Here is a 15,030-nt window from a genome sequence, read left to right on the forward strand (position 1 = left end):
CAATAAGAGCCCGGCCTTGTCACCTGCCAACTACCAGCTGCCAGAGGAATGCTCGTGGTAGTTTCAGGCTGAGATTGGGAGCCCCAAAACGGCCGACAGTGCCATTTATTTTATTTTTTTTTTCTCTGAAATTGAAAGACTACCGCTCACGTGTTAAAATACTACCTTCACATTACATGAGCGCCAACAGGAATTGTCCACTCGCGTTTCAGTTCAGTTCAGTGCCGCTTTTTTTGTCATAGTGTGCAGTAATTAATTCATTACTTCCTCCCTCTCCTTCCCTCGCTTACTTTGCTTTCCCTTTATTTGTTCATTTATTTTCTGTTTCTCTGCATACTTTCGCCCTATAGGTCCGATCTGTTCGGCTACTGGGAATTCAGGGTTCGTCCAGCCTCTGCTCTCTTGTAGCATGTACCCTGCATGAACAAAAATAATTGTTATAGGCGAGTCGTTGCGGTATTTTTGGTCAATGGTCTGCTGTTGTCCACGGCAAGCCGCGGCTGTCGTCTACACCCGGCGCGCGCACATTTGCAATGTCGCCAAGCAAGCGTCAGAATGAGAAGGAGGGTAAGGGGGAAAGGGAGGCTACGTAAGCGTCGAGCTCGCTTGTACCCGACACGGCCGGACGGCTTTCCCGTCGCGAAGCACGCTGCTGCTGCTCGCTGGGGCGAGTCGCAGATGTCTAGCGCTGCTCCCGCGAACTGGCCGACCATGCCAGCCACCGGTGACTATCGCGGTGTGTCCGGTAGTGTGCTGCTGCGGTTTGGATGGACATTTCGTCCAGTAGAGAACGGTCAAGCCAGAAAATGGCGCTCCTGCTACCGCTGCGCTCAAGACGCCGCAGTCCAACCCCTTCCCTCCCCCTCCCTACCTCTGAACATTGGTAGCCTGAAGATATGGATCCTCGGCCCTCATAAATGTGCGTTTGCTTCGTAGCTTTAAAAATGAAAGCGAAGGATGAAAATAACTTGAAGGAACTTATGACATGGCAAAACGAGTTGCCACAGCAAGAACGAAATATTGTCGTGCTTAACATGCCGAAGTTGCTGGCTACGAGAGACGCCAGCAGTGCTAGGCTGGATTATGCTCCACCACACAGGATTATTTTACTACACCTGTCATCAGAGGGCACTGTACTAATCTGCCTGCATTTAGTCCTGAATTAATGAATGCAATAATTCATTTTCGAATCCAGCTGGACAGAAGAGCGTGGCCATTTCATATCCAGATAAAATCATTCCGTTTCCAAATCAAGAGATTGCGGTAATTGTTGCGATCTGTAACGGCGACCCCAAACTTATCTGTTCAGCATACATCAAGCATATGCTACACGGAGACCTACTAGTATCTTGGTCGCCGATTACTCTGCCCTCTCCCTGGGGCACGACAAAATAGAAAGTTAAACTCATTTCTTTCGTCTTTTAATACAGAATAATTACTACCTGCATATTTGAATTTCACAAATGTGGCCCTCAAGCCTCCCTCGAACGACTGCTCGGGAAAAGTAAACAAAACAAAAATAAAGGCAAAAAGAAAAGCTACATGACCACTGCGCTATATATTTTTTTTCCAAATGGTATTTATTACGTACTACATCAATGCAAGATCACAAAATAAACACTGCGCTATTCCAGCAGCCGTTCATTCACGCGCTAGGCGGCCAGTCACTCTTTCCTGCTGCGCTTCGGGTGTCCTTTTCATGTCCTCTGGCAAAGTCATGCCGAATACATTAATTAAGCCTGCTTTATTCTAATAAATGCGCATCACTAAATACCTTAATTAGACCTCCTGCAGCCTAATAAAATCCTAGTCCACCCGTTAGACAGTTCGCTAAACATAATAAGACGTGGCGAAGCTAAACCAAGCAAAACTTAGCTAAACTAGTGCTATATCATGCCTATGCATGTTTGTCCGTGCCCAACCAAGCTAAACCATCACTTTATTTTTTTATATTTTCAGACAGCTCAGATAGATTCCTATTGCTTGAGCACCAGTCAACATCCTTGGTTGGTCACGGGTCGCGGCTACTAGGCCTGTCTCCACTACACGTAAAAGCATAATTTTCCGGGGGCGGCGCGGGCACGCGCAAACAAACCAGATGTGAAGCGTTCAGTTCCACTTTTCATTGTCTCTTTCCTATTCTTCGTTACTACGTACCCACGCCCGTGCTCACGGAAGGACACTTCTCACTTCAGAGGTCGCAGCAGCAGTGCGCGCGACAGCTGTACCGCAACAACCAGTAGGGCCACTCCTCCTCTTAACAGCGTCACCGGCCAACCGGTGGCGCTGCGAGCAGATGTCCGCATCGGAGAGCATGCGGAGTCCGGAGTGAGCGCATGGCGGCGGCACGCGCGTCGTCATGCAAGCGTGGCGGCGATCACCTCTCTCATCTGCGCACACTTCTGCCTCGCAATGCGCTCCAGCGGTTCCGGCAGCTGGACACATACATCTCTCTGCGGCGTAGAAGGCGAGCCGTTACACTTAAATCAAGCATTCAAAAAGACAAAAGAAAAATAGCGCAATTAATTGCGGACAGCACCCATCCAATGACGTGGGTGCGTCTTCTTGTTATATCTGCACATTATTAAAGGATTTGCAATCTATCAACTCGCTCTCACCGATATACTTGCACAGCATTGCATATACAATCGTACCCTGGAAGTTTTAAACGTATTCCTGTTTATTTAGCGGGTGCCCTTTAAGAAACGGGAGAAAATGACATATACAGAAGGATATCATGCATTCAATAAACATACTGAAGCAATATGCAGTTAAAGAGGCGACTAAATTATTGAAGCAGATAATGGATTGTTGTTTACATAGGCAGAAATAAATATGCAGAGGATAAGGCGTGGCTGGTACGGGTTGAGGTATGAAAGTAAACGACCCTGTTGCACTCGGTTAAATATCAAACCAAACCCATTTATCGCATTTCATTAATGATAGCAGTTAACGATTGAAAAGTTTATGTGATCATTTTTGTTTCAGTCGGACGCCGTTCGGGATTCTTAAAAGTGCGTTCACCGAAATGTACTTCTGTGTGCACCCAGGCGCGAACAGTGCTAGGGTTTGTACGTCTCGTGTTAGACCAAACTCCTAAGCAGTTATCAGCAAGTAGAACTTCTTACAGCGTTTAGCCCGGAGCGCGTCATACTAAGTTTAGTGAGCACCTGAGACCTGGCTTGAATGCTCTCCTTTCCGGCTTTAATTCTTCAGCGCTTATATCTTAATCTATTTCCCTCTTTCCACCGCCCCGCCGGGGTGCCGCGGTGGTTAGGGTGCTCGACTACTGTGCCCAAGGACGCGGGATCGAATCCCGGCCTCGGCGGCCGCTTTTCGATGTAGGGGAAAAGCTAGGCGCCCGTGTGGTGTGCGATGTCAGTGCACGTTAAAGAACCCCAGGTGGTCGAAATTTCTGGAGTCCTTGACTACGGCGTCTCTCATAGCCTGAGTCGCTTTGGGACGTTAAACCCCACAGCCAAACCAAACCAAACCAAAACCTATTTCCACCGGTCTATGTATCCAACCCTAATTATTGGCATTCACGAAGCGTCCAGCCCCTCTACAGTTGTTTTCTTTTTTCCGCATTAAACAACAAATTACCCCCTTATTTACCTCAAGACTCTGCGGTAGCGCGGCAATGCAGCCATCTCGGTGATGGCACGCATGCGATATTGGAAGCGCTCTTTAACGTGCACTGACATCGCACAGCACACGGGCGCCTTGCTTTTCACCTCCACACAGCGGCCGGGATTTGATCCCGCGTCTTCGATTTCAGCAGCCGGGCACTCTAACTACTCAACCATTGCGGCGGGATCAAGCCACCGACAAATTAGTCACGGTGACTCATCACTGACACTCCTGTTATGACCGCGCATCACGTTTGTCATGCTTAGTCATGTCTCGATCGTGCGCATAAAGACACTCGTCGCTATACCTGACACTATGGTTTCCATACACACACCAATCATCACCATTTTATTGACTATATACCTAGCCATAATATGGCATGATGATCAACTACGATGTATCATGCATCGTGAATAATCATACACCTCAATGTCGCTACACATGCATGACTGCTAACACAACGGCCTACACCAGGTACCAACCGAATTTGACAGCAACGGTCCAACGCCGAAAAAACGCGTCAACAGGCCTCTTATGCTTTCACATGATATTGAAGCCTCCCAGGGCCCTATGATCCCTGGGTAGGCTAACTAGCCCTAGTTCACGCAGGCACCTTCGTACGCCATAGTTAAAGCGAGGCTTTATATATATACACACACACTCGGGATGGTCTTTCATATTGTGTTACGACAGCTTACAACGGTACACTAATCATACGTGGCGGTTACTAAAAACGTCAATAAAAGATTGCTTACTAAGGTAATAGTAAAGTTGCTGTACGCAAACTGCAGCATCATACTTTTAAAGCCGGAGCTGAATTTTTCCCTTAAAACTTACATTTTAAAATGGAATTAAAGTGAGGGCTTTAAACGCCCCGTACTCCAGAAAATCCGGCGTTGTGAGCGAGAAATCACGCGCACGCGCTCTACCATGGGGGCTGGCATGGGGCATGGTATAGGGCGCTGATTGGTTGATTGGTCGGTGGGTTGTGTGACGTAACGATACGCTGCTCACGAAGTTTGGAGGAGCTGCAAACAGTGATAGCTCATTTGAGGTGGGAGGTTGGGACAGTGCCGAGTCAAGCCAGCAAGGAACCGCAAGGGAGAGGCGAAAAGGAGAGCCAATGACGCTATCGCGTCATAATCTTCAAGGCGGAGCTTAATTTTCCACTTGAAACAAAGTAAAAAAAAAAGAAACCTAGAATTCGTGATTGCTGTTTTTAGAAGTGGATGGTATTAGCTTAGCCTCAAGGATCCGCATAGAAAAACTACGCCTTCACGCTACCCTAGACTGCGTGTGGAAAGAACCGCTTCCAACTACACATGCACTCCATTCTTTTTGTATTTTCTGGTGATTATAAAAACTCCTTCGTACTGAACCCAGCCTCTTTGTGGTTAGGATAAAGTGATCTGTCGGCGGCTCGGGCAACTTCAATCTGTTCTGGGTGTTTTTTTGTTCTCAACTAAGTGAATCTTCTGGCGAAAACCCCACCGCTAATTTCGTTTTTCTTTTCACTTAATTATAGTGCCTCGATATGCATGGCTGTACTCATTTTTTTTTTCTCTGCTTGTTTAGTAGTCCTCGTTACCTCGTTGCTCACACACAAACAAGCTCATGGCCTACTAAAAGGAGCAAAAAATGTCATTACCATTTGTCGGGAAGATTCTTTCTATGGCCAGAACGGACTTGCTGCGAACTAAGTGGCTGGGATTAGCAGTGATTGTTTCTTTTTTTTTTCTTCCGAACGACGTCGTTTCGGTCAGGCTTCCTTACGCGGTTTAAAGCCTCTGCATCTCGAGCACTTAGTGTAATGAACTCTTGTGCAAACGTGCAGACAGGGTACACTCTTCAAATGTCGGGTCATTTCCTTTTCCTTCCGCACGGGACGAACGCAATAGCGGGTCGCTTCTTTTTAGTCCAACACTGCATTGAAGCTATGGTTGCAGTTACGGGATGGCCAGCGGTGTTAAGCACGTGCGCGCATCGGTGGCGTCCCTCACGCTTGAGTGAACGCCGACGAGATCCCGCCGCGTCGTCACGCTATGGGTCGGTGCAGAAATGGTGCAGGCAGGGTGCTGACGGCCGGCAAATTAGGCAGAAATGAGTGCAGGGGTACAGGTATGCCTCCCAATAACAGAGCGGTCTTTGACGAAGTGATAAGCATAACGCAATAAACGGTAGTCCGTTGATGAAAGATTACAAAAGCGCGTGTCCAGTGATCCGCTTTAACGAAACATTGTTTTTTTACTACTCACTATAACGAACCGTTTTTCATTTCTCACAAAACTGGCTGTAGTGGGCTACTTTTGGACTCCCCTTTGTGATCTATCTGCGTGACACCTGGCACAGCACGAAACGTTTAAACAATTTAGTTCTTTTCTTGTTGTTTTCTATGTATCTTATTTTTTCTCTCTCTCTCGTTGACTTTTTGCACTTGTTGGGTAAGCGAGCAATCAGCTATGTTTCTTGATCATCGAATAAAACATGCGCGGGTGCAGGCCACTCCAGAATGTGGGACTTTAGCTGTTTGGACATTGATAACGGACTGGGAGCTCCGTCCTTACACGCCACCGTCCGGAAACGTTTTCTACTCTTTTTCTTGGTGCCGTTTTGTTCCGTAATGAGGATTCTCATCTCCTACTTAGAAACCTGGGTAACGATCGCATCTGAGCTTGAACGCCGCGATCGAAACACGTCGCGATGAAAGAGAAGCTGCGAAGAAAATATGAATTGTTCAGAGAAAAAAAAAAGCCTTTATTCAATAACCCTTTCGGACGCTATGTTTTGCGTTCATCGAAGAAAAATGGACTCCATCTCAATAGTTTATTCATGTCTCAAGAAACCAAATCCCAGAATTCTAGTGCGAATCTTATGCAGGGACGGGCCAAATTTTGCACAAGGCGTCATAACTGAGCAACTCGGAAAGTAAACACCCAAAAGATCATGAAATTAATTTCTATTTAGAAGGAGCTCACTACGCTTGAAATAGTGAAAGCAAACTCGCAGCGTTACTGTTGAAAATATATCGGCATAAAAATTTTGGAATACTTACGACCTCGCCTACGGCTTCGCGAAAAACTTTTGACGACGCAGCTTGTTGCTGGTGACGGAATTAGCACAGAAGAATGGGCTCGGGGTGGGTAGATGAAGTAAGACGTAAAGAAATAAATGAAAGCCATTTATCTTCTGACATCACTAATTGTTAGATGACGGTAGCGGGCGGGGCGGGCCAATTATCCGGCCGCAGCACTTCTTTCAGCAATCCTCTAGTAAATTTATGTTAAATCGTGTTGTCTCATCTCGTGTCTCTGAATCATAAGCCAAATGTCAAGGCTGGCATCTTTATTTCCCAGCCCAAAGCTTCGCAACTGAGCCGTCCATTGCCCCTGACATTCCCATAGCAATGAATAAGGATTACGACAGATCGTTTGAACAGAGTCCACGTATTGGGTGTCATGCAGCACTGCAGGGGCACTGCGTCGGCAGCGACATTTATCCCCCAAAAGTATGACGGGGCTAAAGAAAGGTGGTGACTATCTTAGCGCAAGCTTTCACAGCCACTCTGATATTGGGGACTTAAGCATGGGGTGTGCTTGCGCGTGCCATTTGATTTCTTGAAACTAAACTTCAACGCCGCATTGCTATAACCTTGCGGTGCAAGAACCTAACTAGCCGAAGCCTGAAGGCAACTGTTTGTTAGTTAGTTAGTTAGATAGTTAACTATTAGTTAGTTAGTCAGCTCGCTAGTTAGTTAGTTGGTTAGTTAGTTAGTTATTTATTTAGTTAGTTAGTTAGTTAGTTAGTTAGTTAGTTAGTTAGTTAGTTAGTTAGTTAGTTAGTTAGTTAGTTAGTTAGTTAGTTAGTTAGTTAGTTAGTTAGTTAGGTAGTTAGTTAGTTAGTTATTTAGTTAGTTAGTTATTTAGTTAGTTAGTTGGTTAGTTAGTTAGTTAGTTAGTTAGTTAGTTAGTTAGTTAGTTAGGTAGTTAGTTAGTTGGTTAGTTAGTTAGTTATTTAGTTAGTTAGTTAGTTAGTTAGTTAGTTAGTTAGTTAGTTAGTTAGTTAGTTAGTTAGTTAGTTAGTTAGTTAGTTAGTTAGTTAGTTAGTTAGTTAGTTAGTTAGTTAGTTAGTTAGTTAGTTAGTTAGTTAGTTAGTTAGTTAGTTAGTTAGTTAGTTAGTTAGTTAGTTAGTTAGTTAGTTAGTTAGTTAGTTAGTTAGTTAGTTAGTTAGTTAGTTAGTTAGTTAGTTAGTTAGTTAGTTAGTTAGTTAGTTGGAAGGGCATCGTGCCGAGGGATCTTCCGCAGCGGCCTTGATGCGTTATATACGTGCAGTGGGCCAGCTAAGATTATCTGTTCTTGTCGCCGCTCTTTTAAAACACAGGCTCGGCGGGTTGTTTTGACCGTCTCTATTTTATTTCCTTCTGTCTAGGTGGTCTCACGGAAGCAGAGGGGCAACTACTTATCTTCCTACTGAGAGCCGTAGATCTAAAGCACTAGAACTTGGTACTTTGTTTTTTCAGTTTTGCAAATATCTCTTTCACACCCTAGTTTCGCAAAGATCACGGGACTGCTGGTGTTTCCGTTGAATCAAATTCTTTTGAGCATGACGCGATTTTAGCTCCTATATTCTCCACAAACTAAGGCGAAAATCGACCGGAAACCGCTGTTTACCTGCAGTGGGACATAAGAATACTTAAATCCGAAACATCCTACAACCTTTCTTCATAGCAGTACCCGTGCAACAGAAAAAAAAATATTTGGGGGACGCTTGGGTTAGCAGACGCCACAACATTAATGGCTCCTGTCACTGGCTTCCCTTGGAATAGTTTGCGTACATGTCCCTTTCTACTTGCTTAATCATTATTCAATTGATATATATATGCCTCTATTATCTCACGCATGCTCTTTAGCATACAGTCGTATACGATACTACACTGTGTCCGGTACCTTAGTTTGACCATGAATGATTCGCAATATATACCTGCGACAACAAAATCACTGCTACTTGCAACGCGCATTAAGGAAAAAAAGCGGTGAGTGCACATTGCGTGTGACAGGGTTAAGCGATGGACTCGAATGAAGGGTGCTCCCATCAGAAGCATATTATTGCGCCTCAAATGGTCCCTGCCCAGAGCCGTGCCTTCGCAGTTGAACACGGCCACGAGAAGCAGCAGTTTGGGAGCAAGCCGATCGATAGCCACGCTCGACTCATGGCGTCGCCTTGCTCCGCGACCGTGGCTCCACCTCATCCTCCATCGAGCGCTGCCCCCCGAATCTCTGTGGCGTCCAATGGGAGCGATCGCTGTAGGAATGTGATGCGGGAAGCTTGGGCGGGGTTCGCCTCCGGGCTCCGCCGCATCCCCACTCCCGGCCAATGGCTGAGCCCAATCAGCTTCTCGTGAGTCTGCAGAGGGTCGCCCTGGACGAAGAGGATGATGCGAGACTTTGCCAACGCAACCCTACCAATCGATGACGCGGAAGTGACACACTCGTCCGGAGAAAAACTGTTTGGGAGATATCGTACCAGAAACGCCTATTTGTAGACGCATATCTTCCTTTCTTCCTTTTCTTCTCTTACCCTTATTTCATTAGTACCTTCCTTACAACCTCCTTTCCTTCATTAACTTACATTCCTTTCCGTTCTACTGTTGTCACTCCTTGCTTTAATTCCCCTGCTTCTTCCATTCTTCATTCTCTTATCGTTTCATTTATTTCCTTTCATCATCTGATTGCCATCCTACCTATCTTGTCATCATGCAGTACGAACTGGACATGTTTGATATTCGATTCACATTCGAAAAAACACATATTCGAAATTTCCCGAATATTTGAAAATTCCCGAATACGCTAAAAGCTCCACTACGGTGGCGTAGTGGTTGGGGCGCGCGACTGTTGTAGCCAAGGGTGCGGGATCAAATCCGGTCTGTGGCGGCCGCTTTTCAATGGAGGTGAAAGCCAAGGCGCCCGTGTGCTGCGATGTCATTGCGCGATAAAGAATTCCAGGTGTTAGAAATTTCTGGAGTCCTCCGCTCTCATAGCTTGAGTCGCTTAGGGATGTTAAACCCCATAAACCAATCCCAACCGAATACACAAAAAGTTTTGAATTCGTGGCATTTTCACTGCAAAGTATGCTTCACCGCAAGAATTAACCGCCTGTAGTGAAGCATCCTCAAAACGCTACAGGGACGTTTCGTGAAGAGGGATTTTCCCTTTTGTGAAGAGGACCTTCCCGACAATGGGAACAAATTGAAGCACATGATGAAACCGGGAAAAAACGTCGCTATCAGTTGGGGTTCAACTCACATGCAGAGACTCATCGTGCCGACGTTCGTCAGATATAGTTACTGGAGATGGAACTAGCCACGTTAGCATTAGAAATCCGAAGTGTTTTGCATTTAAACTACTAGGTTTAATTATTATTGGAGACGTTACGCCACTAGAATTTATTCCTCGCAGCAGGGGGAGGGGCAGTTTCGGCAAAGAAAATCTGCTTTTTCTCTCACAACAAAAATTACGCTGTATTCGTTATTTGCTTACTTTAACAACTTTTTATTTAACAAATGCAGCAGGCATGCCATGTCTTAGCAGGAGAGGCAAGTTTAATAAAATTCGCCAAAAATATTACACTACGCAATATTACCTTGCCAATACAATCAGAAGGCAACACCAGCACATAGCACCCTTCAGTTATCTGTTGATGAAAACGCAGAGTTAATCATCAGCGGAAGGTTCAAATCTTCAATAGTTCGTGAGAAAACTGAAAATTAGTGCATGTTATTTTTATAAATACAGGAGCTAAGCCTGGATAACCTTGAAAAAACTTTTTTTTATGTAGTGTTTGGGATTAGAACAAAGTTTCGAAATTATATGGATTGAAGAAAGCCTAGATCGGCTTGCTTTCTCCTTATGCAGTTAATCAAGGCCGGAAAGAATAAGTATGCATCAAGGGGAACCTCGGCATCAACAGTGACTAAAAACGAAACTAACTTCTCAGCTTTGAATCTTCTCAATATTTTTAACGTAACTTGACGGATGTCAGCCCCGTTTCGTAAAAGCATGTCCCATGTGGGTCTGACATATGTCTTGCATGCCTAAGCCGCGTATGTAGGTACCTTTCATGTCTTACACAAGACAGACGTGTGCAAGGCATAAGCAGCCAGACCCCCCCAGTTGAATATGCCAGTGCGGCATGGGAGCCACATACGTTAAGAGACATTCACAAAACATTGATAAAATGCAATGCTTTGGGCCTCGTGTACTTTATAATAGATATAATTAATTCTTTGTCGCTGACTGTATAACTTTAGAGAAATTTAATTCTTGTATGACCAATAACATTTAATAACTTGCATTTGCACGAGCTACGATGCGATGCATGGGTGATGCCCATTAAGATTGAGAATTACTGCTGTGTTTAGCGCCACGCACAGAATTGGCAAACTTTAAACAATATAACGTGGGAATGCAGTGCACATCAAATACAAACAGTTCCAAATCCAAACGAAAGGCAGTGGGAGCCTTTGCTGGCCAGCTCTGACCCGGAAGATCAGCTCTGCCTGCTCACAAGAGCTCGCAAGCTGGACTGGGCACGCCAACCACTCGCCAGCCTCGGCTGAAGAGGCGAAGATAAAAGATCCTCAAGCATTTAATAAAGTTTACTCACTCACTAGACATGACGTCATGCCGTATGCTGCCGGTCTTTTCTGTCACAGCCTTTATTGACGTCACGAATGACCACCTTAGCAACCAGCTAGTAAGAGACGGGGCCAAGTGTAGTCATAAGGGAACAAATAAATGAAAACTTGCCCATGTGCAGTCAACGAAGTTTTCCCCAGCGCCAGACATAAAAGTGTCCTTAAGCACCTAATTTCGGGGCAGTGGCCTCAGACAATAAGTCCCACACATATTGTCTTCATCTCTACAACGGACGAGCGGCTCATTAGTAGTAGCTTTTACTACTGCTACTACTACTACTACTACTACTACTACTACTACTACTACTACTACTACTACTACTACTTCTACAACTACAACAACAACTACAACAACAACAACAACTACTACTACTACTACTAATACTACTACTACTACTACTACTACTACTAATACTACTACTACTACTACTACTACTACTGCTGCTGCTGCTGCTGCTGCTACTACTACTACTACTACTACTACTACTACTACTACTACTACTACTATCTTGTCTTCGCATGCAAAAACGATGCAACGAGGCCTTGAAAAAAAAATTAGCAGAAGTTTAGCATAGTTAGACATGGCATTCACCTAAAGCTCCACGACATGGTTTCGCTTGGTAGAACTCTTTCGTAGCCCTTTTCATCTAGCATCGCTATGACGCGCTGAGCGCTGCATCATCGCAACTGGCGTATATGGCTGGCAGTCTGTTGAGGCGCGGTTGCTCCTCGTTCATACACCCATCGATTGACGTAATGGCTGTTTCCATCGCGTGATAGCGCGAAGTGGCATCATCAACGTGATTAATTATCCACTCTCCAAGTTTGAAGGTTCAGAGGTCACCCAAAGGTCAAAGGGTCAAGGTTATAACTTTGTGGTGTGACAGATGGTCCACAAAAGACAGGTATATAAATAGAGAAATACAAAAACAGGGAGGATAATTAGGTGATGCCCAGTAGGCTACCCTATACGTGGGGAGGGGACAAAAGCAAGAAAAAGGGGGAAAAGAGCGCAAAGGTAAGGAGTCTATCGCATGCCCAGAAATCTATAGTAAAAGAGGGGTAAGGAGCAAGTCTAGAAATCAACCCCGAGTCATTTAATGGTACATAAGGTTACACTTAAAGCAGTGGGATGCCTTGGGCAAAGGAAGGCGCAGTATATTTATAATAATAATAATAATAATAATAATAATAATAATAATAATAATAATAATAATAATAATAATAATAATAATAATAATAATGATAATAATGATAATAATAATAATAATAATAATAATAATAATAATAATAGTTGGTTCACAGCAAGGGATAGGCGCAGTATCTGTTGCACTTGTTTCTATGGACACCTGAACCACGCGGTAAGGGTAGGGATGAAGGTGGGAGTGAAAGTGGAAAGAGATAAAGAGGAGCTAATACTGTTTTTGTGTGACAAGGAAAAAATGGGTCAAAAATGTCGGGTGAGTTGCAGCATGGCGTCCTGTGCGGACAGATGGGGTCGAAATCCCACCATGCTATGCGGATATAGATTGTTGTCTGCCATATGTGCTGTAAGTCTCGCTAAACCAACATGTTCGAATAGCTTCCCGAGCCAAGAGGTTAGCGAAATCGGGCGAAGGTTTTTGAGTGTAAGTAGTTTCTTACGTTTGGGCATAAATATAACCTTCGCATGACGCCAGGACTGCAGGTGGACACCCTCCACCAAGCACTGGTCAAAGTACGCCGTAATTTTGGTGATCGACTGGTCTTTCATATTACGGAGCATGGTGTTTGTTATTTGGTCTAGACCAGGTGCGGAGTTTGTTCGGAGACTAAAGAGGGCTATGACTTCCGTCTCCGTGATATCCGTGTCCAGTGTCGAATTTAGCTGTCCTGTATACGGGGGTAGAGGTGTGAGAGCTCCCGGAGAGGTGTATGCGTTTTTAAGTGCGTCTAGGAGGGCGTCGGGATCTTCAATATGTTCGTGTATGAGGCGTGTCACGTGGTGTTGTGTTGTTGATGTTGTGAATGTAGGGTCAATGAGATGTCGCAGTTGACATGCGTGTTTGGTGGACAGTTTTCCGGCGTTGCTATCACATATTTGTTCCAAATTGGAACTGCACAGCTCCTCAGAACATTGTTCTTTTGTGTCTCAAGCGTGGCCAGCCGCTTTTTAAGTCCTCTGTTGTGTTTACTGTTTTTCCAGCGTCCCAGGATGCTATGATAGGCCTCCCATAGATGGGCTAGGCGTGAGTCAAGGGTAGGGGTTTTAGTTGTAGTTTGCATGCGTCGCGTGTTGTAGTGAACGTCATCCATAAGTGATTGCACCCAAGCATCGATGTCTTTGATTGGAGCGTCTGGATGGGCGGTTCGCGAAACGCGAAAGGATCCCAGTTAATGAGTTTGTGTACAGTGTACGTGTGACGGGGAAGTTTGTACGGGACAATGATCTGTATAATTTAGTAATCACTGCCTAGTGTATGTTGTGTTTTGTTCCAGGTAACACTGCGTTGATAGCGGCTTAGCTTCAGATCTGGACTAGTCTCCATGCTGACACTGTTGCCAATCATCGTGGGAGTATGTTACCACCGCGGAAGAGGTTGCCATCGCGTTAGCTCTGACTGACCCCCTCCACCAAAGTAGTCGTTAGCGATTCGCAACAGGCAATTCGTAACTTCGATGCAGGTCGGATACCCCGATAGGCAAACACTATCCTTCGATCTCTCCCCTTACCGTCTACACCTCGTCTTCTCATATGGGCCCCAGCCCATGAGGCGCTCAGCGGGAACGCACAGGCGCATGCTCTAGCCCGAGAACTCAGCTACCGGGCGGAGCACCCTCCTCAGCCTGCCGCTCCCTCTGACACTCCCCAAGGCACTCATTTACGCCTTGTTACGTACACGGACATCCTCCAGCATTATCGGCTCGAACGGTGTCCATGCCCGCCTGCACACCGTGAACTATTCCGGCGCGCGAGGCCGTACACTGGCGCAAAATACAAACAGGAACCTTTCCAAACCCATGGCTATATATAGCAAAGTTTTCCCAAATATTATTGCACCTAGCTGCAAACACTGCTCCACAACCGGCCACATTCATTCACATGGTGTGGCCATGTACATGACACAACGCAGACAATTCAGCTACAGTGGATGCGTGGGAGTCCCTCCTGCGTACCATCGAGCTCGCCCAACAGCGCCAGCTCATTTTGCGCGCATTGGAGGCCGCAGAGTCCCAAGGGATCCCTGCTGACCTTCTTTAAGCAGTGCAACCAGTCTTTCGGCTGGTTCCCCTATTTTGGGAGTAAATAAAGAGCTTATCATCATCATCATCATGGAACGTGTTGGGAACAGTTAGTTGGCAGTTTTTCAGGAGTAGCCATAGACTGCGATCTCGATGTGTGGTTTTTGTGTATCCCCAATCCGTATGCTGACTGCTGAAATCTCCCTCTATGAACAGCAGGTGTTTCCCTGCTAGCTGATGCAGATCTCGAAGCATTGTTTCTAACGAGGCCATCGCCTTGGATGGTGGGTGGTATATGTTTGCTATGAAGATTGATGGGAGAGTATATGTGTGATGTATAAGTTCTGTGATCACGCATGGCGTCTACGACGTGACGTGAGTTTTGTACGTGATATTGCGATGAATGAGTGTGGACGCCCTGGGTGTGTTGTTTTGGTTTAGTTAGTTTGTGGGGTTTAACGTCTCAAAGAGACTCATGCTATTAGAGA

Source organism: Amblyomma maculatum, chromosome 5, assembly GCF_055883805.1.
Source record: "Amblyomma maculatum isolate TAMU_Amacu chromosome 5, ASM5588380v1, whole genome shotgun sequence".
In the NCBI taxonomy this organism is placed as follows: domain Eukaryota; kingdom Metazoa; phylum Arthropoda; class Arachnida; order Ixodida; family Ixodidae; genus Amblyomma; species Amblyomma maculatum.